The sequence below is a fragment of the Anser brachyrhynchus genome (genome assembly GCF_964034855.1).
Source record: "Anser brachyrhynchus genome assembly, chromosome: 1".
Taxonomy (NCBI): Eukaryota; Metazoa; Chordata; class Aves; order Anseriformes; family Anatidae; genus Anser; species Anser brachyrhynchus.
This window is the reverse complement of record NC_137694.1, coordinates 67,275,716-67,302,414: the sequence shown is the minus strand read 5'-3', so window position 1 is coordinate 67,302,414 and position 26,699 is coordinate 67,275,716. Positions and strand designations below refer to the sequence as shown.

The window sequence follows — 26,699 nt, the reverse complement described above, 5'->3', positions numbered from 1 at the left end:
GTTCGGGAAGGACGGCATCCCATGGGAGGGACCCCACGTGGAGCAAGGGAAGAAGGATGATGAAGAAGCAACAAATGATTAAGAGTTATGGATTGACCACAACCCCCATTCCTCTGAATTGCTGGGGGGGGTGGCGGGGTGGAGGGGAGAGGAAAGGTATAGAAGAGGGTAGATTGTGTGTGTGGGGGGGGTATTTTTAGTTTGCTTTTAGTTTCTCACTGCTCTAGTCTGTTAGTAATAGGCAATAAATTATATTAATCTCCCTACACTGAGTCTGTTTTGCCTGTGATAGTATTTGGTGAGCAATCTCCCTGTCCTTATCTCAACCCTTGAGCCCTTTTCCATCATGTTTTCTCTGCCTCTTCATTTGAGGAGGGGGAATGAGAGCAGTGTGGTGGAGTTTAGCTGTCTTTCAGGTTAAAACCACCACACCATTAGGGATAACAACGAAAATTACCAGTTTTGCTTTCAAAGGCTTTGACAACTCATGCTGAGCCACTTTTCCCCAAAGTCTGCCTCCATCTTGGGTCCATTAACCTGTCTGGCACTCTTCTAACTCAACTAATGACACCATTTAAGGCCTGTTTATTTTCTTTCTCTACCCTTCTGTATAAGCATCTTCTCCCTTCCAATTCAGTCAAAAAATCACCTTCTTTGCCAAGTCAACAACATTCATTTCCAAGATACTTACCAGAAGAGTTCAAAGTATGTTACTTAAATCAAGTTCTTTGGAGTTGAGAGATTTACATTCTCTTTCATGTATTCTGGCCAGTGCTGAGCAAATTGCTAACACCGTACACGATTAGAGCAGTAATACTTGGCACACTTCAAATTTTGGCCTCTATGCAGACTAAATTCTGAAAGAAAATCTCCCTGTAGCTTTTTATTTCCCTTTTCATCTGGAGAATTTTCATGTGATAGCTGCGTGCATAAATTTGCATCATTGCATTATAGCAAGGACTTTCTCACTCACAATAATGAGAATTTATCTTAGAAGGGACTGCAGAAAAGGATAGTCTGATAATTGGCATCTTCTTAACACTATAAGTTGAAATGAAAAGTATTGACTAGATAAAGAAAGCAAATTATATTCTTACTTATAATGTCAGCTGTTTCTGGTAAACAGGAAAGCTGAGAGCACCTGAACCTTATTGTCTGCAGTCATTCACTTTGTTATTTCTCCTCTCACTATTGTTTCTTGTCCTTAGGATGTCATATGCATCCTGAAAAGATCACCTTCTATTATGCTTCATGTGATTTCATACTCAATATTATTTCATATTTTGAAAAAAAAAAAAAAAAGTGATGGTAGGAGGGCAAGCCAAGTGAATTTTTGTATATAGTATACTGAAACTAAGCTTTGTAGCTTTCTCACTAAGATCACAATTGCTCCAATGTTTTTTTTTCCTGTCCTCAGTGGATTTTTGCCCTAGAAAAAATCTTCTCCCAGACACGACGCTGCACATAGAGAACAGAAAATACACCCAAGCAAGAGCTGCTGCCATTTCTTTGTCCTAGTTGGCAGTGCTGGAAGTCATATTGAATTGGATCCACAAGTTCATCGGTCTGTGAAATCATGACAGTGAGAACAGTGGTGGCTTTTTTCCCCTAAGGAATGACAGACGTTTCTTTTTTTGATTTACATATATAGAATGATCCAGTACAAGAACTACTCCAGTGATGGCTTACAAGAACTATTTCTCAGCAGAAAGGAACAGACCTCTTTCAAGTTCATCTAAAGCTACAAAGAAATATTAAGAGCCGTATCTAGGAATTGAAAGACCAGGAGTCTGCTTTGGGTTCTGCTATAAAACTCCCATCTACATTGGCATCAGGCTCTGATTGCTCATTTAAAGAGAAAAGACAGTAATGCTTATTGATGCCATCAGGGTTCCTGAGCCATAGCTTATTAATGAAGTTGACCTGCTTGTTTCAAGTACACCTCAGTCACACCTCTGACCTCTTCTGCTATTTATTGGAAATGGACTCTCTCCATCCAGGGAATTTCACCCTAGGTGGCTGAGACTGCATGTTATTACACACTGAAAAGAGACTACTCAAGTCGATTCAGACTACTGAGATGAAGAAACCATAATAGGAGACAGTATGGTCTGCTGCCATGCTTTTCAACCACAGAGCTAGGTTACCAGAGGTGAAGGTAAATGTGTCTGTGTTGTAGTTACTCTGCCAGCTCTTTGCAGTACACGAGGCTTTGAAAGTTTTACTAGACAATAAAAGAAAGATAAACACAGTCCCCTCCTCTTACATTTCAAGGTCAAGTATTGCTTCCTTAACCCATTAAATCCCACAGAAAACTGTATCATGGACATGGTTTCCACCCTCACTTTTCCTCCCATGTATCTCTTCTATTATAAATGTGAAGATACAGTGAAAGTTTTAGATCTCTAATGTGCAGTAACTAACCTTGGGGGGGGTTGGGGTTGGGGGGGGAAGGGGGCGTAAGACAAACCCCAGTATGTTGCTGTTTTGCTGTTTATAGATTCTGGAGAGTCTAAAGGCAGGAGTCCTGGAGTCTTCTTCCTACTATGTGACTTCAGTAAAGTCACTTCAGCTCTCTCTGAGCCTGGTTTTTATTCTTAAATGGGGCAAATGACATATTCCCTTTTTTGGGGTTCACATATGAAATGTGTTTCATGACCAGTTAGTGGAATTGATGAGAGCAAATCAGCAAAGATAAGAAATAGGCCAAAGAGAAATGGTGGATTATAACTGGAAAAGTGACAATTATTTAGAATACCTGTGAGGTCTTGTTTGCACATATATTTCCAAACAATTTTCATTTTATAATTTCACTATAAATTGAATAGAATAGTCTGAATTTAAGATACCCATATGTATCTTTATGAACTTGGCACTTTTTTCCCTAGAACTTTTCTCTGGGTAATTTCTAGATAATTTTACTCTGGTTTCAGCTTTTAAAATAGTAGAGTAGCATGGCTAATGCTTTGATGTATGATAAAACAGAATTTACAAGAATTCCTGTCTTGAATATTTTTAAAAGAAACAGCAGGAAGAACCGAGGCTTGAAGAAGATGCTGACAATCAGTTATAGCTCTTGAATTTCAAATCAGCATTGAAAAGAATCTCTGGGGCCAGCACTCTCCTCAGTGTAACTGCAGTGAGGCCCAGAATGCTGGACATGCAGAATTTGGCCAGAAACATATTATTGGTTAACGCATGTGTTAGTGATTTCATGAAAGTTTCAGCTTTCCATCAGTGCAAGGATTGTGTACTGAGTGTGCTTGTGTCTATCTGGTAGCAAGGTGCCTGAATTTAAAAAAAAAAAAAAAAAGAGAGAGAGAGAGAGAGGGACAGAGAGAGAGAGAATATAGAGATGATGATGTTTCTGTTCCTGTGTCTTTTTGCTTGAATTTTATTGTTGTTAGAGAAAGGTTCAAAACTGTGGAAAGAAAATGGAATACAAACAATGTTCCAAATTTCACAGCTGGAACATGTATCTCCCATGAGATGGTTTGAAACACTAGGTCTGAACATCTCTCTAATTTGGATCCTTTTCAGACCAAACTTGTGTAGCAAGACCCAGGTCGAGCTATACTGATGTCTAGATTCACATGCCAGCAAACATGTAAACTAAGCAGAGTTCAAAGTCCAGGTCAGAAAATTTCCATACTCAGCCTAAGCGACCCCTTTCACTAGCTGTTTGAGCAAGTCTGAAAATTAATTTATACTGCCGAAGTAGTATAAAATAGCACAGAGAAATAAAAGAATCATGATGGAGGGATTAGGTACAACAGTTCCCGATTTTAAGAAAAAGGCTTTTGAAGAAGAGCAGAGAAGGCAAGCCCTGAAGAAAATAATTAGCCAAGAGAAAGTGTTTTTGCAGGATTGTGGGAACAACCTGAAATGGCTTTCCCTTTGGGACCTCAGTTGCAGAGACTTTGCTGGCTGCCCCAGAGATTCCCATACTGTCTTTGAATCATGGAGCTCCACAGCTGCCTTCTGGGAAACAACTGCTGTAACCAGAGAAGAACGAACCACAGCGAGGAGGAAGGTGGCTAAGGAGGAAGGTGGCTAAATAGCCTGCTTGCAGAGGAGGAAGACATCTTATGTAGGGAAACACAATGGAGCTCAGCAGACCATATAAATTCAAATCCTCCTGCCTTATGAAAATAGGATATCAAAATAGATTAAGAAAATAAGTTTCACTGTATTCAAAGAAATAATGGGGCATTGCACAGGTGGACTGAATGCAGAGGGAATGGAGAAGGGAACAGACAAAGATTCTTGGCAGTGGCTGGAAAGGAAAAAAGAAAAATGACCATTCTTGATAAACTCTCACAAGCCTGAAGATTACTTTTTTTTTTTTTTTATCCCACAAGATGTTAGATGTTAAACAAAGTAAAGTGGTCTTTTTCCCGTACAAGATTAATTAAAAATAATAATAATGCAGAAAACCCATGCACATGCCCTTTTGCTGAGTGCTTTCAGAGCTGGTTCTCAGCAAAGAATAGTTTGGAACAATCTGTCTCTGGTATGCACCCAAAGAAGTCAATAAAACAACCCCAAAGAAGAGAATTTTTCCATTTTATGTAATCTGAAATATGTGAAACAGCTTATTGGAGAAAATGGAAACAGAGGAAAGATCACCCTTCACTTTAGACAGTTCACTGAGATTCCCTGAACAAATATTTGAATTCTTGCCCATATATCTCCTGGATATAAAAAATAACCTAGAACAAGTCATAAAATAAAATTGGGGGACACAGTAATATTATGTATCATTTGTTTCTTGTGTTATGTACTTGAAGAAACAAACTCACAGACGTATCTGCCTACATTTCGCTAGTTACATGTTTTGAAGGTTAAAAACATCACTGCAAAATTTCATTGGGTTTCCGAAAGGTAAAACTAAAAAAATATATCTTCATCTTTCTGAGGCACAGTGCATTTGTGCTATATTAAGAAGAGTACACTCAGTTCAAAAAAGGCATGAAATACAAATACATAATTGTGGCATAAAGTTCATAGACCCCGAAGTACACCTTTAAGTGTTTTTCACGTAGCATAATTTCCACAGTTAATCAAATAAGAAGACGAGATTACATTACTTGACTTTTTCAGATCAGTTTACAGCTGAAAATTGCTTATGAATTTAAACTTGCCTCTTTCCTGGGAAAGCCCTCACCAAAGGCTGTCACCTGAGCAGCACTACCACCTTGTGGCATGGCGTTCCCAACCAAGAGGTGGCCAGCCATCAAAACCCTGCAGAACAGATGTTCCTCTCAGTGATGTTGGCAAACTCTGGGGTGCATAGAAGACACTGCCCCCTGTTATGGAATGGTCCAAAGCCCAATGACGTCAATTTGTCAGCCTGGTCACAGACAAACGCCAAAGGGCTGAGCATTACTGAAGGTTCACACGTCTCACTAGGAATAACAGAGATGGTTATCTTTAAAGAAAGAAGTGAAGATGGTATTTTTATTAGTGTCCAAAATGGTAATATACAAGCATCTACACAGCAGTTACAGGCTAGAAAACTTTATGGTGTCTTATGTAGGGAACCACAGGCTTCTATACTCAAAGCAATCAGTACCAAAGAGCACAGGATATGTGCAAGTTAATCAGGGGAGGAAAAACAACCAAGGAATCATGTGTCAGTAGAAAATAAATAATAATAATAAAAATGACAAGGTGTGAATGAAGTTATTGAGTTCAAATTAAACCATAGACCAAGGCTCAAGTAAGTTCCTGCAAGGGTGCCTCAAACACCTAAACATTACTATGTTAAAACTGAGAGGTGGAAGCTCAATACTTGTACAAAATCCAAGCCAGAATAAAGATTTTTGCAATCCAAAACCCCCTCCAGCCAAGTTAGCAGGCCTGCATGTAGCAGCCCAGAGGCAATGCTGAACACAGGTATGTGTCTGAGATCCACACCCTCTGCACAGCATAAAAACGTGCAACTAACTCCAAAAACTCTTTAACAGACATTAATAACACTTATCCTTTTTTTTTTTTTCTTTAATGTGAATTTCAATCCTTTTACCACCCTACCAAGGGAAATGCAGTTTCTGTTACTCTCCATGAAACTGGCACTCCTTTTTAAACAGGCATATAACTTCAGCAGGAAAAGGCTTGGATGGGGGAATTTACAGGCCAAGCCATAAAAAGGGATCCACAGAGAATAGAGACCAAATTGCAAATAAATCTGAGATCAATGGTATCCTTTTAATCCACATCCCAAGTAAGGCTGGATTAATGAGCGAGGTAACGCACTGCAAAGGACTGCTACTAGTGGGACACCTTTTCCAGTGAAAGAGGAAAGGATCTGGATAATCTACTGCCAGGAATACTACATATGGAGCAAAGAAATACTTACTATTGAATTCCATTTACATTCTGTTGCCATTCCTACTGCCTTTCTTAAGCCCCAACTTTATGACTGTAATCCCTTTCCCCTGGATAGGCTTTCTTGTTTGTAACACAGCTGTTCATGCACCTGGCAGTGAAATTCAGCAAGACAGAGGTCTTCCATGAGACTGCAGGTAGTCTGTTTCAGAGCATGGTGGCAAGCCAGATTAGTTGTTTTCAAGGGCGCTATGGACAAGTTCAGTACAGATTTTTGGTTGGATTTAACCAACTCAGTTCACAGCCTACATTATAATACACAAAAATATGAGTAAGTCTCCCATTTTGCTAAGAATACAGCAAATATAACGGTCACTGTATGATTAACCAGATAAGGGAATTAGACCTATATGCATTTCAGAGAGCAGTCAAAAGGGTATAGGGGGTCACAAAGAGAATTTATTCCACAGTTGGGAGTGAGAGCCATTTATCTCAAGTTGCAACCAACAAGGTCAACCTATTCTGAACTCCACAAATCAGATTAAGTGAGGGCAGCAGAAAAAAATAAGCTGAGATAGTCCCAGCTGAGCAGCAGGCCATAACCTAAGCTCGTCACGGCCTCTTGCTATTTAAAAGAAGAACACGCAAACAGAAGATAAAGCAAATCGAACAAAGGTACAAAATACATCTCCACACAACTGAATTGATTTAACTCTGTATTGAAAATTGAGCTGGACTGTGTGTACTTAGATGGCACCAGAAGGAAAAACATTTGCTCCAGCCCCAGAGTCAGAAATGGAGAAATGAGAAGAGAGCCCACATCAGACTGACTTTGTGAGAGGAATAGGAAGGATTTAATGAGAGTAAGAGGCACTGGGAGTTATCATCTCTCCAGTTTCCAAATGGTAACAGAGGTCATGTCTAGTCAGTCTGTGAATAAGATAAGCCAGTGAAGAAAATGGATGAAGCTCCTGTCACTGGTGCTCTGCTGCTTGAGGCAGCACTCACCTCACGATGGGGAAATTACAGTAGAAGCTGTTTTATCGACTGATCTCAAAAGCAGAGAGCTAGTAATTGAGATGAGGGGTGTAGATGACTGGTCAAACTGCAGTCTGATGTTTTCTCTTGGCAACCTCAGGAAGGGTGGCTGCCTTGCCAGGCTTTTCCTTTCCATATCCACAATTCATGCTGCACATCTGCAGTGTACTACATCTCACTCTTTCAACAGGCGCATTTTACTCCACAGTTTCTACTCTATGAAGAGCCCAGAAAGTAGTTCTGCTGAGAAGACGATCTAACGAGACACTCAACAAAGTTCTCTGGAGAGCTGAGAAACAGTGACAAACCCAATGAAATGAAGGGTTGCCACACATCTACAAAATAAGAAGTCAGGCTCATCAATCTTTTGCTATCAAAACACTCTCTCATACATACAAATTTCTCCACTTGCTTTTGTGAAGCTGTTTCAGTGAAGCATGGTAAATGCTAGAGAGTAAATGAGGATAACAGAAGGGACTAAGTGGTGAATTCAGATGGTGCAAAGCACATATATAATTCACAAAGCCCCAGTGGAAGCATCTGATCAGAACCTGCCTGCAGTGCAGGCTCCAAATAACTACCCTGAGAGATCAATATTGTGGATGTGGCTATATAACTGTGTAGCTTTGTTTTCCCCATTCTGCATCCTTAACATTAAGGAAGGACTGAATGTCTTACTGTTTTGTAGGCATTATAGATACAGCCTCTTAGAAAATATACACTTCCATTTATTTTGCTTCAGAGGCTTTGACTGTGGCTTGCCTTCAGCTAACCAAAGCTGTTTCAGCTGGAAGATAGTGAGTTACCGATGTCAGAAAAACCTCGGTTTAATGTTTACTAAGAAACAGCATCTCTAGCACACCAAGCAGGCACAGCTCTGTGCATAGAAAGACAGGTGTTAAATCATCAGACCCACTTTCCTCAGCACCTGGGTGTTCCTCGGAGGTTTTAACATCCAGCTGTGGATTGGACCAGCCCTCCTTTACCTTATGAGCTGTGATGAATTCCCCTGAAGTACAGTCTGGCTTCTGGCCAGTAATGCTCTGCAGTTCTATAATTTAATTGCACTCCTCCAATGTTTGGGGAGTGAATTACAAATGTCTAAAGGGATAACTACAGATAAGTCAACTAAGTGGATCCCAATGCACTCCCATTTCAGAAGGCAGACTGTGGGGAGAAAATGTTACAGAACTAAACAAGGAAAAGACAGAGATGAGAGAGCATTGCTGAGTAATAGTGACATTCAAGTGCTTTACTTAGTGTTTTTACATACATATAATTTTTCTATATTCATATATATGAATGCATAAATACAAATATGAATTTATTCACACACACACACACAAATAGAGAAGGAATAACAGGAAAAGTTTCCACTCCTCACAGACAAAAGACAGACAAGTCTAACGCAGGTATTTTTTTCATATACATCATTTTCATGAAGACTAAAGTACCTTTGTAGTATTTTTAATAGTTTTGGGAATTACTGGGGAGTCAGCTATGCTGTGGTTTGGAAAACAAAACAAAACAAAAAGCACAAACAGCTTTTTACAGAAGTTCTCCAATGCTGTGTCTATATCTGTATCAAAGAAGAGTTTCACAGCAATATAAGCCCTTATTTATTTATTTATTTATAAACTGTGGCAGTTACAACAGATGGAGGAATCATGCAGAGCTAGAAGCACATAATTGCTATATGTAGTTATACACAAAGCCAAACTTTGTTAATTCAACACTAACCTTGCAGCCCAGAGGATATAGAATAACTTCTGTCCCTGTGCATCCTGACACTGGGTCATTCTCAAGTTGTTAAAGAAACCCTGTGAGGAAAACATATAGCCAAATGTTCTCCAGCAAATCTCTCATGCCTCAACAGCTCAAGTCAAGCTAAAGAGGGAAACTTCTCTGTGGTTCTATGCTTGTGTGGTAAGTACACTCACATCACCCCATGGGTGATGCTGAAGGATCCCAGCTGGGCAGGGTTGAGAGAGAACCAGAAACCATTCCAGCTACTGTGCAGAAGGAGAACAACTCAGCACACAGGCAGTAGTCATCCCAGGCCAGAAAAAGCAGCATCTTCTTCCATTCCTCCCCTCAAATTTGCTCCACTGCGCATGTAAGACAGGTTGAGGGATATGGATGTGGAAGGGTTGGCAAATGCTCAGTCAGCAACCCTGCCTCAGGAGCCATATGACTTCCACGACCTTCATAACACCTATGGAAATACTGATATAAAATAGACATTTAAGGTCATTTTTATTCATTTAAGGTCATTTTTATTCCCCATGCACTCTAGACTCTGGGCATTTCTGAAATAACATCTTGAGGAGGAGGAGGAGGCAGAAGTTATATAAAACCTACAATTTTTACTTTTTAAACACACGCTAATGAAATATTGTTGAGCAAATCAACCACCCCTGACTCACATCCATAGACAGACACCAATTTCCTGCCTCCACAAAACAGGGAGCAGCAAGCTCCGTCATTAATTCACTCAAGCAAGAAATATTTCCACAGTTTGTTTGAAATCTGTTTCTTGACAGCCAGTCTAAGTTCTCCTTTTCCTCTGCTTCATCCCACCATGTGAAGGCCCACCCTTCAAGGCCACCTCAGTCCTCTCTTCACTGTTCTCAGGCTATTTTGTCTTAGTCATCACCTCTGCCAGGTGGTTGAGAAGAACAGCCCTGATCTGAGAGAGCTCCCACTCCTTTTTCCAGCCACTGTGGAGAAGACAGGCTTCCTTTCTAACATACAGCAGCTATAATTTCAGCCTGAATAGCAGCAGATTTATTTCTGTGCTCCTACAACTGAGGATTCCCTTTAAGGAGAAATCCAATCTTTTCTTTCCAAGTCAGCATGTAATTACATACAAGCCAGACATGGTCTGCAGCATCTTCACAGTTATCCTTGTCCCAGAAAAGGACTAGGCTGGGTGCAGGGCCATACAATATATTCCAACGAACACAGAGTGGGGGCAGAGCCAAAAAGCTGACTATCCTCAGCATTAACTCTAGCCTGCTGTCATTGGTGTTTTTGTTGCTCCCATGCTTGAGGCATCTGGGTGCCATGAACTGTTGGGCACTACTTTAGTGCTTCCCAGTGTGATAGGGACTACTACTATCTCTCTTTTAGAAATAAGCAATCAAAGCACAGAGAGAATAAGATTTCTCCTTGAAACTGAATGTTGATTTCTTTACCCTTAATGAAGCATAACTGGAGTTAAAGTCTAAGTGCTTCCACCACAGAGTCCTAAATAGTTAAGTCTTATTTTATGAATGTGGTGCCCACAAAAACACAAAACAAATCAGCTTTTCCCCTCTCCCCTTACACTGAAATGATTAACCAAAGAGAAGACTTGTGTACAAAGCAGAGTGCACATTGTCCTCCTCTTTGATTTCAGTGCAGATTTGAAGCAGTTCAGACCGGGAATAGGGTCTCAAAAGGAAATCTAAAGATTAAGGCTAAACCCATAATAAGGAATTGTTAAAAGCAAACTCATAAATAAGAAAGCATGCATATGGATTGTCTGAAGTATGTGAACTTTTGTATTTCCTATATTCCCACCTGATTAGAAGCTTTCCCATCTTGTACTCCTTCTGCTTTTGCAGTATATTTTCTATTTAATCAGTCCTGAAATGTTACATCCTCCAAGGTCTTCTAAAATATCTTTTCAGTTCTTAATATAGCCCTTGATTTCAAAGCCTTGAGCTGGGCAATGGTACCAGGAACACTAAATTCACCCAGTACCAGTCTGGTATTCACAGCTGTAAAGACTGGAAAGCTACTGGTTGTAATTTTAAATTACATCCTTATTTGAAAGGACAACACTGCAAAGTTAAAGTAAAACCATGTTTCTTCTACGAAATGGCTGGAAATCTGGGCAAAGTTTCTGGGATGCTTAGTTGCCAGGAAGATGTCTGCACAACTGGCAGCAGCAGCAACAAATGACCCAGTCCTGGCAAAAAGGCGTAAAAAATGTATATTATTGGTCATAATTCATTGTTGTCTGGACAAGGAGCAGTTTCACAATGAAATGACCATGTGTTAACCTGGATGTGAAGCACAAGGGGAGCCAGTGCTTCACAGCTTACTGCTGACATAGGCTTTCATTGCTCAGAAATTGCTCAGGTGGAGGTAGGCCTCTCCACTCAGCAGGAGATACAACTGCACGTAGGGTCCTTGTACACAAAGCCACTGGTTTCAACAAGATCATGCCACAGCCTGTACTTCTGATAGGGGTCATCTTCTCCTTCATACCTTTCACCCTCTTCTGCTTCCTACCCTCTTCCTGCTTCCTGTCCTCTGCACACCCCGACCTCTTTTTCAGGTACAAAAGCACCATTCAAGACAACAGCTTATTTTGCTGACCTTCCCAGTTTATCACTTCCTCTGGTGCTGCAGCTCCAAGACTGTTTTTCTCCAGCAGACAGAAAGAGGTCTGTTAGACCAAAGGTTGTTTTTGCAAAAGCAGTGTAAGTGGTTTATTTATCTCACCAGGGGAAATGCCTCCAAAGTCTGATTTCCATAAAGCTTTCAAAGTGAATCTTAGGTAACCCTCCTCAACTGAAGCAGCTCTGTGATACAGTCAAGGGTGGAAACCATCCAAGCAAAATTAAATAGGAGCTGTTTGAGATTTATTTTTTTTTACAGTAGTATTTAGATATATATCCAACAGAAGTAAATATCAAAGGAAAGTAGCTGATAAGCCTGTAAACTGACAAACTTGAAGGCATCCCAAATAACAAGCTATCTTTAACTACTGGCTCAGAGCAGCACCACTTTCAGAAAATAAATAAATAAATAAATAAAGATTGCATAAGGGAGTTTAGAATTTGTTTCATAACAAGTTTGAACTAAAGCTCCCAACCCAAGCATCCCAAAATGTTGTGTTCACAGCATCCTATTAGTATGAACACTGGAGAGAAAGGAGTGTCCTCTCTAAGCTGAATACTTGTGCAAAAAACAAGGATGAACTGAAAGGAGCCACAACAGAGCCTAGTGGTTGGTGACTTCTGTCCCTGTAGAATCAATAAAGTATTCAAGGAGTTAATACACTTTCAAGCTGTCTTTACTGCTGCCTATTGGCACTTTGCAGCAAGAGCACTGAACTGAGAGTAAGAAATGTCCAGAGGAGCTTTACAGAGTCATTGATGAAGTACTAGTTTCTCCACACAAGCAGCTCTTCAGCCTAAAATGTGCTTGCAAATGCAGTGTGAATCCCATAAAATGTGCTTCTACCGGGAGATATCCCATGTAAACTGGACAGAAATAAGCAGCCTGGTGTGGAAGCTGGGAATCTATTCAAATAAAACAGCTGCTGTTGTGATGAAGTCTCAGTACTTCACTGATGGGTTTATGTTGATCACTTACCCAAATTTTCAAGAAATGTAGACCATACTAAAATGAAAATCTTGTGCTATCCTACTTATTAGCATTTAATTCAGATTCCCACTATAGCCAAACCTGCCACACCATTTGACTTTCTCCAGAATTTTTTGCAAAGTATATAATGCAAGCTTTCTTGCACTTAAAAGTTGTTATTAGTGACTGATGCCAGGCTGAAAGAACTAAAATATTGGATCTTGCCTTGCGCAGAAAATCAAGTTATGGTCACGGGCTTCCAGATTTTATTCTGAGACTTGCCACAATTTCCATTACTACCAGCATAACTATCAGAACAACCATCAAATTGTTCTTTGGATGGGGACTACTGCTACTTTGTTTAAAACAAGGGTAAGATCTACCATTCTTCCTTAGAATTTCAAAGCAGATATTTGGTGTATACGCTCTAAAATAAATGTATAGTATAGACAAGACTACTGTTTCCATCTATCCAAAGCAGGTTGCATAGTCATGAATACAAAATATATCACATTTATTGTACCATCACTGCAGCCTTCACTGTAGCTCCCTCCCTTCTCACCCCCTCAACTCTGCCAGGTAAGAAAGGAATGAGGATCAAAACACCTGGCAATAAAGGCACCTCCAGAAATAAGCTCCCAGTAAAAAATGGTTAATAAATTTGCAGTTTGACCATCACTGTAGCAGCTGTTAAAAGTGCACTCTAATATAGCAAGCTACCATCAAGGAACCTGATTATTCTCTAAGTCACCTATACATATGGATTGTCACAGAAGGAGACACGTCTAGGTAGACTAGGCTGTGCAATGCTGCTGGATAGAACAACATCTGAGTAAAAATGGTCTGGAAAAGATTGATCCAAAGTTCACTGAAACTAATGCAGAGAGTCTGAGAAACATGGGCATTCACAATCCGGCCCTGCTCTTTGCTGAGGAACTTTTTGTTCTGAATTTCAGATATTCCTATCTTCTTAAGTACCTATGGCATGCATGTAGCCAAAATGCTTCAGAAATATGAATTCTCACAAACACTCATTGTCATTAAAGATCAGGCCATTGCTGTTACCCTGCATTAAAAAACAATGCCTCCTGCAGTTCTAATTGCTTGTCCTGACTGCCCAAACAGAGAAAATTTCAGTGTTCTTTTTTTTTTCTTGCTAGAACTATGTTTTGAAGGTCAGTGGAATATCTATGGCCTCTTTTACACACTAACTGCCACAAATCACCATGTGTCATCTTAATTATAAAAGCATCTTCAAGGAACTTGCTACAAAGCAGCGATTCTAATTACTTACTCTGCATGTTCTCTGACAGGAGTTTATGAGGAGAAAAATACAATTCAAAAAGCTGGTTGATAAAGTCATTCCTTCCAATTACTTCCAAAGAAACCATTATCCTCAGGGTGCAGCAGGTGCTAAACAGGGACAGGAACTTGTTTTTCTTACATACACCCATACCATCTGCCCAGAGCACAATGGAACATTTCCATGAATGTCCCTGTAAGATCTCTACTACTGCACTGACACTGAAGTCACAGAAAGGATTTTTAATGCATTTCATACAGAAGTGCTGGAAATAAGGCATATACTTTCATCGCTCGCCTAACTGAAGAAATACAAAAGGTCAGAGCAAGCAGCCAAACCCATAGGGTTTGGATGGAGTCTTTGCTGAAAGAAAAGAAATACTTTAAAATGAGATCGAAAGATTATTGTCAGTCTTTGTAAGACTGACTGGTTACATAACCAGAGGTGGAAAACTGCAGAATAACCTCTGTATGCAAAAAAAAACAACCTCTGGCCTAAAAAATGTGATTGGCATTAACACAGAGTGATCGTTGCTGAGCCACCTTGGTGACATATAAGTCAGCATAAGTTATCCACAGGCTAAGCCAAAAATGAAGTTGTGTTTTACCACATCACCACATAAAAGCCAATTGTTTGTCCGTAAATTACAATTATGGTTAAGAGATAATGGTATAGTTCTTTGTTCTTCATGTATCATGCCACTCATATTTAATTTCAGATTCAGCAACTAAATACATCAGTGGCTTACAGCAGTAGTGACTAAGGTTTTATATAAGGTTCGTTCTGTGGGTTTTCCTCTTGCCTCTGAAGCATTACTTCTTTCACTGCAGTCACTGCCAGAAGCCAGCCTAAGCCCTACAAACATTGATATCGCTTCTGGAATGCACGCTTTTTTCACCAACTGAACAAAAAAATCCGAAAAACAAACCACCAACCTAGCAAAAGTAAAGAAGAAATAAATTAAATTTCTGAATCAAATTCTCACTTATGCTACATTTTTCTCTACAGCAGAAATAAAACACCCGAGCATCCTGACAATGCACATTATTAAAACAGGCTGCAGCTGCCAAACCGAACTGATAGAGGAAACTGGTTTTTACTCTTAGAGGGTTCAATCATCATGGAGACAATGGGAGAAATCCAAAGGGCAGAAAGTGAAAACAGAAAACTATCTCCAGATAGTTGATACTAAATGAAAACTGTTACAAATTTGGATTCTTTACATTTACTAACATCTCTCTAAAATATGCAGATGTTAGCTAGAATATGTCAGTTATGATATGGAGGAAGGGTATTTCTCTGCAGTTCATTGCACTGTTTGATGTTGTGTGCATATGCCAGACTGGGTAACATTAATGATGAACCTGTGATCTCTCCATCATTCTCCCTGCACATCTTCATAAACTTTGAAGTTTCACTTTCCCCTACTCTTACTTAATTTATGAGGAGGTAAGGTAGGATACAAAACTAAGTGAATAATTGTCATAGGTTAAAAAAAAAAAAAAAGTGTTCACAATTTAAGCTAGCAGGCAGCAAACAGTTGGGTCTATGTGGGTGGGTAGGTGGGTGAACATCCAAAACTGAACTTTTGAACTCCCCAGCAGAAGCCTGCTATTTGCTAGTTGCAATAGATGCAGCCAGGCTGTAAATTTTGAAGACACCTGGACTAAACCAAAGTAGAATGTCTTTCAATTAAGGGAGAGACATAAGACAGGAGCACCAATTAGAAGGCTGATCACATGTTGTGCTTCTTCACATTTACTATTAACGTTGGCAAAATCAGGGGGTTATGGTTTCAGAAAGGAGCCCAACAAGAAGAGATGCTGCACAGAGAAACAGTGGTCTTGGAAAGAAGAAATGGGCCTGGAAATAGGAAGGTGAAGATTCCAGGTGGAGGAAAGATCATAGAAGTGGGGGAAGATCTGTGACATCAAAGAGTTGAGTGGATATGAATGCTGGGGGAGACCCAGGGGTGTTGGCCATTAGCAGCTAAGACTGACACCTGCAAGCAACAGCACAGCATGAAGCAACATGACTTTTTGTCCAACCTTCCCAGATCAACAACAATCTCCCCATACAGAAGGAAAAATGAGACCAAGTGAACACAACGGTGATAGGGGAGCATGAGAATGAGAGAGATAATCAAGAAGGGTAAGAGTTTGACCTCGACTGTTCTTAAGTAAGTCTCAGTATCCAGCTCCACTACAGCTGTTAACCTATGACAGCAATGTTCAGTGTTCACTGGAATGGAGAAGAGATTGATCCATTGCAACAACTCATAGTGGATACACAGGCTGTACCCACAGGACTGCTGTAAGTAATGTCATCAGCACCCCCAGCACTAGAGAGAACTTAACGTTATTTTCCTTACTTCAGCCTGCTCTGCCACTCTTCAGGAATCTCTGGTTTCCAAACTGAACAAGTCACATGCCACCACCTAAAGTGACACTAACCGGGGGAAGAAGAGAGCAGGCAACTGCACCTAGGAAGAGATTACTGCTCCATTCTGGCACTGAAGCTTATCAGGACAGCATAGGACTAGGGGAGCAGTGGAGCTACATGGGGAGTTGCCCCTTGGAGAGACTCCAAAAGCCTATGCATAACCCCATCTTCTCTAAGGTGAGGAGCAGGAGAAAGCAGATCTTTAGCTGGACTTCTCTACTTTTCTGGCAGTGTGGCTGAGAAATGGTAAACAGAAAAATTACCCACCTTTTTTCCTTCCCTCCCTTTCTCCAGTGAGTCTGCAGGCAGTAACGTTCATTCTCACTGTAATCATAGGGAAAAATGACGTTAAATGAGTGGGCCACAACTACAAAGAGGCAGTAACAGAAATATGAACAGCTCTTGGGAGGTGGAATGCCTGATCTCCTGTTCTAGTGCTAAGTCACACACTTGGGAATAGCAGACATGATCCAAAACCTCTCAGATGTGAGCAATTCTCAGACTCCTACAATAAACCCTTTCTCAGCTCGGCTGGAAGAAAAAATAGACAAACACTAAAACTACGAATCCATTTCCAGTGAATCATCTGGTCACCAGTCACTTTTGTATGACATAATTTGCATGCTATTCATAAACTGATTTTGCCTCTGATGTTACAAAACCAGCAGATTTACAACAAGTGAAGCCTTCCACATAACCCTGCAGGAACAAAGCTTGCAGGGCTATTGCCTCAGTGTACTGGTTTGGCTGCACGAGCCAGGCTGCAGCTACGTACGTATGAAGATTACTATAGCTGGGCATGTCTGCATCCAGTACATGAACACAAGGAGCTCACAGAATCCCCCGTAGCCCAAGGACAGAGATTCCAAAATCCCTCACTCCGCAAGGGACTGCATTAGGCAGTGAGTTAGAAGATCCTGTTTGCTGTATCCACCAATCTCTGGCCACTTTCCCAATCTCAATGTCTCAATCTCCATACAGTGTTCATACACTGTGCATTGGACCCTGGCCAAAGCTCACAATGCTCAGTTTGGCTAGCATCTGAGGCTTATGATCCTCAATTTAGCTAGCATCGGAGACTACCTAAGCTTGCTTTTCAATGTGAAAAAAAAAAATGCCAAAAATAGAAGCATATCACATTGGTTGACCTTCTAATGAAGCCTAGCAGCTGAGTATTCACTTTTCATAAGTTGTTAATATAGTGACAACAATACAGTTGAGAAATAAGAAAAGATGCTTCTTGCTGAGAAGCACATCAGGAAGAAACACACTTCTAAGCAAATTTCTTTGGGACTGCCAGGTGCTTACTTTCCTATAGACCTATTTAAAGAAAACAGCATTTTAATATTGAAAGATTATAGGTTAATGCGACTTTAGGATTACAAGCAGCATACTAACCTCACAAAAAATCAAAGTGTAACAGATTAATTGCAGTTTCCTTCACTGAAAAGCTATTTAGAAACAAACAAACAAACCAAGAAGCAGAGTTAGATTTTAAATTTAGCACTGTTTTGTGAATCCATCCACTTGTAAAGTGAATTTGGGTTAATTGGGTCACATGAATTTCTTAATAATTCAGGACTCATTTTTGATACACATGCCACAAGACCAATTAATTCATATTTTTTAAGGTGTCACAAACCAGCACTTTTACAGAGATTTTCTTTCTTCTTTCTTTTTCTTTTTAAGAACACAGAACTGTTTGTTTCTTTGTTTGTTTTTGATGCTATTGTTGTTTTTTGTGCTAGTTTCTTTAGGGAAGCTGTAGCAATCAGCAGGGAATTTAGCTCCATCTTAATAGTTACCTAGAGTCGATTCTTGGGACACTGGCTATAAATAAACAGCTAAATATAGTATGAACAAAGACAAAAGCACTTTCTGACTTCCATCCACTCTGTGCAGGAAGAGCCCACTGCACCACAGAATTATCTGCAACAGAACTAAGTGGAACGGTCCAAAACAGGGCCAGGAAGAAACTAAGTAATCAAGGAGCACTGGGAGGGCTGGGGCAAGAGCTCTGTCGATACTTATTTATCTGTATACATGTTCCCATATTTTAGGACACTGATGCTTGGGTGAAATGCACTAATAAGAGGTTGCTTGCCTGTATTTCACTGCCTGTGCTAGAAATAGCATAAAGTCAATTAAGTTTTCTTTCAATACATGCCCAGGTTGTACTATCAAAAATTTCCAGAAGACAATAGCTACAGGCCAGCAAAATGATGAATCAATATATTAAATTGTCCAGGGCATTTACATCATGTGTGCTGAGGATATTAAGAGAATAACCAATTTTGCAAAATGCCTTCAAGTGACAAGCTGAATTGGCAATAACAAGTTAACCCAATGCCCTCTCAGGGAAGGGGAATGCAGCTGCAGCAGTCATTCTGATGGATTAAGAATCTTTCACACTCAGAGTTAAATGTTATGAAACTGTATGCAAGTTATTTTACAAGAAAATTGTAAAACCTCTAACTAGAGACTTAAAACCAAAAGCCAACAACAACAATAATAAAACTAACAAAAAGGCAAGTTCATTGCAATTTTTCCTTTCCAATAACCAACCATGACAAAATAATAACCCTGTGAATAATTCCATTTTATGGTCCATGCACTTACTTGTACTATTTTATAGAAAGTAAAAGGAAGGAAGAAAGGAATTTTTCTGCAAAGCAGTCACTTCAGAGCTGCTAACTTTGGACTGTTAGGGTGGTAATGGTATTGTTCTTTTCAGCTTCAGATATGGGAGATACTTACCAGTTCTCCCTGCTATCAATCAGCAGTCATTTCTTTAACTCAGCAGCTACAAACATGAGGGTTCACTCTGGTTTCAAACATGGTCCATGGCAAGAATGCCACAGGCTCCCTGAGGAATAACAGAATCCCTAAAAATCCACGCGTTACAGCTGACATAAATACTGTGTTCCTGCTAGCTGCAGTTCATTGAAGTCCTCACAAATCAAAATAAACTTAGAAATGCAAGGCTGCTCAACCACAATCTGCCTCGGATCCATTAAACAAGAAAGGGATGCACCTGCTAGAAAGGTGTAGAAAACAGCTTTTGTGAACTGTTTACAAGCAGAATCTCTAAACAAGAGATCAACAAATATGCTGATTTACCTAAACTGTGGCACTAATATGCTCTTTGATGTCTCTCTCCTCTGAATTTTTTCAATACTTGATGAAACATGAAAGATCAAGCCTTCTTCCAAAGATTAATCTTCCAAATCTTCCAAAAAAATAAAGGCTTTTGAGACTACTGTAACATATTGGACAGTAAATCCTTTTTCATTTTATGTCCTAAACTGGACTGTTGCCAGCTCACACATTATTTTAGTATTTTTCTTAAAGCTACAGCAATATGAGTAAGGAGGATCTCCATTTTTAACCAAGTAATTTAACATTTCTGGTTTTGGAATGAAGGGGGAAATATACCACCCACTGAAGCTCAAAACCTAGCTACAAAATTGTGCTCTTTTCCTAAGTTGAAATAAAAATCAAATCCTGAGTTTTACCCTAGTTCTTGGTGGTCACATACTTCACCAGTCACTGAATACTTGGAGTTAATCCTACCAAGTCTATAGCATTTATTTCTTCAATACCAACTGTTTATCACTCTGAATATGTGAGAGAGAGTCAGAATGCAATAGCAGTTGCAAGCAAATACGTACACCTTTAGTCCTTCTTGCTCCTCAAAAGTTTTGGGTATGTAGGCATTTTTGGGAGAGAGACAAGCAAGTAAGAGGTACATGGAAATAGACAGAGAGAGAGAGAGAGAGAGAGAGAGAGAGAGAGAGAAGAAGCCAAGTAGAGGACCAGCACTATTGTTTTTCCTGCCATGGCATATAGCCCCTGCTCATTCCCCATCAGACATTAGAGAATCACATAGGCACACACCCTTTGAAAGGCACCTCTGTAAAACAGGCCTCCCTAGATCCACATTGCCCCCAAATTATTTGATTTTTAAATGCAGCACTCAACTCATTTCTAAAACAATTACTTGCCTGTCTAAATCTAAATATATTTCAAAGTTCAGGATTTAAAAAAAAAAAAGAGTATTTTAAACTATTCCTTTAATCTATTCCCCCCTAACACATGCTGTCTGTGCTGTCCTCCCAGCTCCAGATGGCAAGCCATTTCCAAAAACACATCATTCTTTCTGGATGTCTTTCTAAAATACAACCCGACCAGAAGCTCAGTTTGATGCCACTATTAGTGGCCGTATTCTTTGGCTTGAGTTGTGCAGAAGATCTGATTAAATTATTATAATGTCCTCTTTTGGCCTTAAAACAAAAGCAATAGAAAACAACATATAATATGTAATTCCCCCTTTCCCCTTCCAAAGACCACAAATAGCTGTGGACTGACTTTCTTCTACAGAGAGAAATCTAACAGTATATGCTGTGGGTATACCAATTGATGCCAGTGAAGTAATCTCATTTGTTTCATCCCCATAGTGATTGCATAGCATTTCTGGGAAGTGGAGCTCTTGGCTCACAAATTAAGACCCACAAATGTTATTCTTATTGATGCATTAGGCTCTGTGCAGCATGTGCTGCTGTGTGTGGAGGATTTGTTGCCTATGGACTGGTTTGTATGCTGTACCTGAGCCTTACCTTCCACAAGAGGATGTGAGCCAGTCTGGGGCTGCTTTCAGGTCTAACCCCAACACTGCAGGTGGCTTTTGTTTTTGTAGCTCTCCATGAAAAAACTGGCTTTAGAAGGCTCTAGGAGCTTTTGTAGGATGCTCTGTATCTCAGAAAAAGTGATGGAAACTGGGTCTGTGCAGATTCAAACTGTAATTTGCAAGGACTAATACTAATCTTTACGGTTAGTTGCTGCACTTCTTACAGATTCTGACAAATGTGACATAGCAAGGTATTCAGGGAGTTGTCCCCAGCCCAAAGTCAAAAACACTGCAAGGGGACTTGCTGGGGGTCACTCTGCCTGGCATTGTTTAGCATCAACAGCATCACTTGTGCAGCAGTTGCGCTACATACAGCTTAAAATAGAATCTGGTGCATTAATGCATTCTATATGCACATTCTGTTCCATCCAGAATCATTCTGAGAAACTTTGGAGGGAGAACCAAATATTGTAAAATGCTGTTAAAAGCAGCAGGCCAAGCTTTACAGAGCAAGTCATAATGTAGTCCTGCAGTAGTGCAGCTGGATTTTTTGTATTTAAATAACCAGATTCAAATTGGGCAGAAATCATTCAAATTCAGCTTTCTGGCGCAAAGCTTCCTAAAGACAAACTCTCTAACTTCTTCAAGGCATTTGTTTCCCGACAGGACTGAAAAATGCATCCCGGCACTTGTAATGCTGGGAGAATACCAAACAAACCTGCTTGCTCTGAGTCCAACTTACTCCAGATGCTGCAGTTACTAATCAATGTCAGTTTGATTTTACACTAATATCCCAGTTAATCTTCAGGATTTCAGTTGCAGCAGACCTTCATTACAGATCTCCATCATGCCTACAGTGGCTGCAGAAGTATAAAAATAATGGCAGCATAGGATAAAGACATCGGTTGCCATTTATTTTGTTTCTCCATGTGTATAATAAAACACATCTTGCCAAAAGTAAATGCATATAACAGTATGTTTTCTGTATCTTGCATCTGATTTTGGTTTTGATAAAACATGATCAAAACCAGCGTGAGCAAATTTATTACTAAAATTTATACCACAGGGTGAATTTACTTCTTCAAACTGGGCTGCTGATAAAAGGTGGTGCGGGTGACAATCCTTAGTTTAATTTGGTCCCTGGAGCTGAGGAAAACAAGCAAACAAACAAACAAAAACAACAACAACAACAACAACACAACAATCTTTGCATAAGCTGTCAGGTTTATTTAGTCAGGAGAATAGATTTACTTTACAAATGTTTATAAATGAAATACTCTTCTTGCTCTTCCCTGTTTTCTATGCCAGCCATTTCCTGTTAAGTGGATTTCTCAACTCAAACAAAAATTATTAAAGATTGAGGGAGTATAAGCATGCCTTTTACATGCAAAGTTGCTGGCGGATGATGTGCCTGATGAAACCACAGCTGATCAAACCAGAATGCCTCAGGGAAGAGAATGAAGACTTTGTTCTCTGAATTTAGTGAGGAAGACAAAGGGATTTGCCTTTATCTCAAAGAAAGAGGAAGTATTTTCCAGGTAGAATAACCAGGCAGATGGAAAAAGTAAGTGGACAGCAGGTGAGCTTTGTAAAATGACAAAATGGAATCAAAAAAGGGAAATGTTTCAACCATTGATGGTGTAAGCCACTCAGATGCAAAGAAAGAAAAAAATATATATAATTCAGATACAACGTCATTCAAGGTCTCTACTTATTTTAGCAATTCAAGATGCCAATTTACATCACACAGAGCTGGTTTGCTGAATTCTGACATATAGGACTAGTTGTGTGTAAAAACATAACACCTTTAAACCCTCTCTCACCTCAAGTTCCCCAGTTAGTTTTAAGTAACATACATACATTAGATTAACTCTCTGCATACGGATCATATTGATTGTTACAAATTTCTCCATGGGCTGGATGGCCTCTAGGAAGTTATGTCGACAATTTGTACCTTGGCCAGACCCCTTCCAAACAGTGTTTGGTATTCAACAGCACTCTTGCTGTCCTAATCCCAAGTGTCTGTTTGTAATCTGCATTATGTTTACTGATGCAGCAGACATTGCAACTAGAAAGAGAAGACATCTGCTGCCAAAGAGAGTATAAACATTAACATTTAACAAGGTCCTAGGAATGGCTGAACCTAAGCAGATACATTCAGAATAGATTGATCGTTTTTCTCACCTCTTTCATGAAATCCAAGATGACATTTTTCAGATTTGGCAAGAGGGACTTTATTATTGCTCCATATACCTCTTTCATTTTCACATGCATCTCACTTGTTGGCTCTGGCTGGAACCAGGGACCAGGGCAGGATGCTCTCATCGGTCCAGCCTGAGTAGAAAAGGTAAACATTAAAAATCTAATGAAGAGCACATCCTCTGCAGATTTCCAGTCCAGTTTTGCAGATGCAGCTGTAGTTCAGATAAGCAAGACAACTTCTGGGTGCTTACTTGAATTGAATTATTTTGTTGCTCTGCAACATTAACAAAAATCCATGGCATAAGGTTGTTGGTGGAGATTAGTGGACTCAACACACTGATGTCCTCAATTCTCACCAACATTGCATTTTCTAAATGATCTGACCCCTACAGAGCAGCACTCAAGCAAGTTTGCTTTGCTTAAGTAGGCCCACCATTGAGCAAACTTGCTCTTTCATTTACAATCACAGAAAAGCTGTTCAGCAGGCATTTAGCCTAAGTCATCGTGCTTGTGCTTTGCTACAGCTTTCCACTTCCCTGTCCCTCTCGCTCAGCTTGAGCACCTCATCACCTGGCTACATTGCCCAGCACAGGCCAACATGTTGGCTGTCCCTGGCAGATGACACTTCTCCCCCACTGTAAATGTCTCCAGTTCAATTAGTGAAACATCAGCTGCACAGTCTATGGCTGCAACATACAGAGGGCTTTCACTGATATCAGGACATGCAGTAAACACAGTGCTGAATGGAGTGGAGAATTTTGCCCTTATTTAGTGAAAATAGCTTGGACACATGTTGAACTGATGAGCTCAACTGGGTGTACAGCAAATAGCCACAGTGATTTGTCAAGCTTTATTTAACGCTCCTAAATAGGTTTATTTTGTTAGAGCTGAGCCATTCTAAAGCCTTTGGACTTGGGAACCAGTGTGCAATACAACATTAAGTAGAGGAATGTGAGAAGGGGAAAACCATATAAAGTATCTGTAAACAGATACTGGTAATTACAGTGTGATCTGTGAATATTTAAATGGATTCTCTGACACATTCTTGCTTGAAAACATTAGCTATACTTGTTATTCTGTTACGCTACAGTAGCTGGCCATATGGTAGCTCCCCCATTTTTGAAGTGTTGGTTGTTTTTTCTTTTCTTCAATACGGTATGGAACATACATTACATGACAGATTACCCACATATCGCCCTAATAAATTGATATTTAGATCTAGCCAACACATTAATTTTGCTAATTAAATGTCAATATGTGCCCAAGAGTGCAGCTCTTCAGCATTGTAAATGTCACAAATTAGCAAATTGACAGTATCGTTTACAATGATAGTGGCCCAGATTACAAGCAAACTCTGCCATGCATCTTCTCTGCTACAGCTGGGGTAGAGAGGAGAGGAGAGGAGAGGAGGCAGAGCAGGGAGCTAGGGCAGAGAAAGGAGCCACAAGTTTGAACACAAACGTGCTGTTAGAGGACATCACCTCTGAGCTCAGGAAAATCAGCTGGTGCAATTGCCTAGCATTAGCAGTCTGGCATAATGGTCCCTAACTACATCCACCAATCTTAATTTCACTGGGCTTGATTTTTTTTTTCCATCCTGTTGTTTTGAATGCTTGTGACAGAGCAAGGTCTGCAGCAAAGAGAAAAACCTTCTCTGTCCCTCCTTTGTCTGAGGAAGGGTTGGGATTTTCCAGCCAGGCTTCTGTTACCTTGCACACAGGAACCCAAAGATTTAGCAAGTAAAAACTGCTATTTCTATTATGTACTTTGCTTCAACAATTCTTATTTGTCATCTTCCAAAGGTGATCTGATCTGCATTCCCTTGGGGAGATTCAGCTATACAACTTTCTCCAGCTTCCCTGTATCTCTTGATGCTCTACTGCCTGAATCCACTGATGGTAAATCCTGTCATTGTAATGCCAGTCCAAGATGATAAAGCAGCCCCACAGAAATTAAGACATTCAATTATCAACTCTGATGGAATAAATTGATCTAGGGATGTATTTGCCTACACTGTGGTGATATTGGCCAGATTTTCCACTACCAATACTGCTCAATTTCTGCTGTTTTTTCCCCCCATCTTTGACATATGTACAAAATACTGCCTATGGCAATATTTTAAATAGACTTTCACAAGAATCATTACAAGAAAATATAACTTCATGCTGTAATTGTAGGCAGTTTTGAAGTCTTTAAAATTTTTTTGAAGACTGATTCTGAAGAAAACCTAGCATCTGAAAGGACGCTGAAATCACTAGCTGCTTTAGGAAAAAAAATTGCCCTCCACCCAACACCAAGGGAGGTACCTGCACCAGCCCAACGCAAACCTACTCTGCACTGCCACCTTGTGACACAGAGACGTGCACTGTGGGAGCCCGGCTTTGCGTACTCAAATCTGTCGTGACAGCACTTTGTGAAAAGTGATAGAGATGTATATTCCCTGGGAAAACCTCATGTTTACATGTTTTGACGAGAAATATCTTAATGTACTACAAGGAAAGGCTTCATTTTTGAGTGCAGTACTGTTTTTAAAAGGTGACAGTAGTTAAAGAACAGCATTGTAGAGTTACCCTGGCTCCTCTTTCTGACTATTATTAACTATTGTTAGTTTGCCAAATGAACCTTGGGTAATTCACCTTACGACTGTGTCCACCCACTTCAACCAAAAACAAAGAGGCGGCAAGATAGCAACTCTAATTTATGTCTCTACAGATCTTTCCTCAGTTGTTGCCTAATCCTGTTGAAATCAAGTTCTCAACCTGAGAGCTTCTGTGCTCCTCCGAAAGCACTTCAGCTGCCTGTTTTGTATCCAAGTATGTCAAAGGCACAACAGCAACTATAAACAGGTTTTCTTCTACCCCTGTTCCTGGATCCCACTGGTCTTTGCAGAGTACACTTAAGGAGAATAAGCACTACTCCAAACAGGGTTAAGGAACAGTGAAAAGTTAATGTTGTCCCTCTTACCCCATACACATAAGGAGAATTCATTGCCTTCTCTTTAAGCCCTTCTCCTCAGTATAATTTGTTTGGTATTTGTTGACCTAAAGTAGAGAGTGAGCATGACTTTTACCCTGTGGTTAGAAAACTTACTTGGTACATAGGAGGACTGTGCTGTAGTTTCTTGTTTCATTAAATAATTAACACAAAACAGTGGCACCAGAAATCTAAGAGAACTGCTCAAGAAAAGCAGAAATTCAATCATTTTTTCTCAAATCTAATGACAAGGATGCAAAAGAAAAATCACCTCTCTATCCTTATGTAGAAAAAAAATCTCTTAATTCTTTCACAGAAAGCTATCTAAATACAAGAGAGCACCCAAAACTAAACAAAATAAAAATGGGGAAAAAAAGCCTAACCTTCTCAAATGTCTTGTAAGGTAACACACACACAAAAACT

The 26,699-nt window shown here is 39.9% G+C and overlaps 1 long non-coding RNA gene across 1 annotated transcript; it reads right to left on the bottom strand.

The window, feature by feature from the left end:
* Positions 1-2,451: 2,451 nt before the first annotated feature.
* Positions 2,452-26,669, bottom strand: LOC308180525. The gene is made up of 3 exons (XR_013940986.1): positions 23,286-26,669; positions 16,742-16,798; positions 2,452-9,594 (listed from the first exon to the last, which is right to left on the bottom strand). It is a non-coding gene; the product is annotated as an uncharacterized lncRNA (long non-coding RNA).
* Between the last annotated feature and the right edge of the window lie 30 nt (positions 26,670-26,699).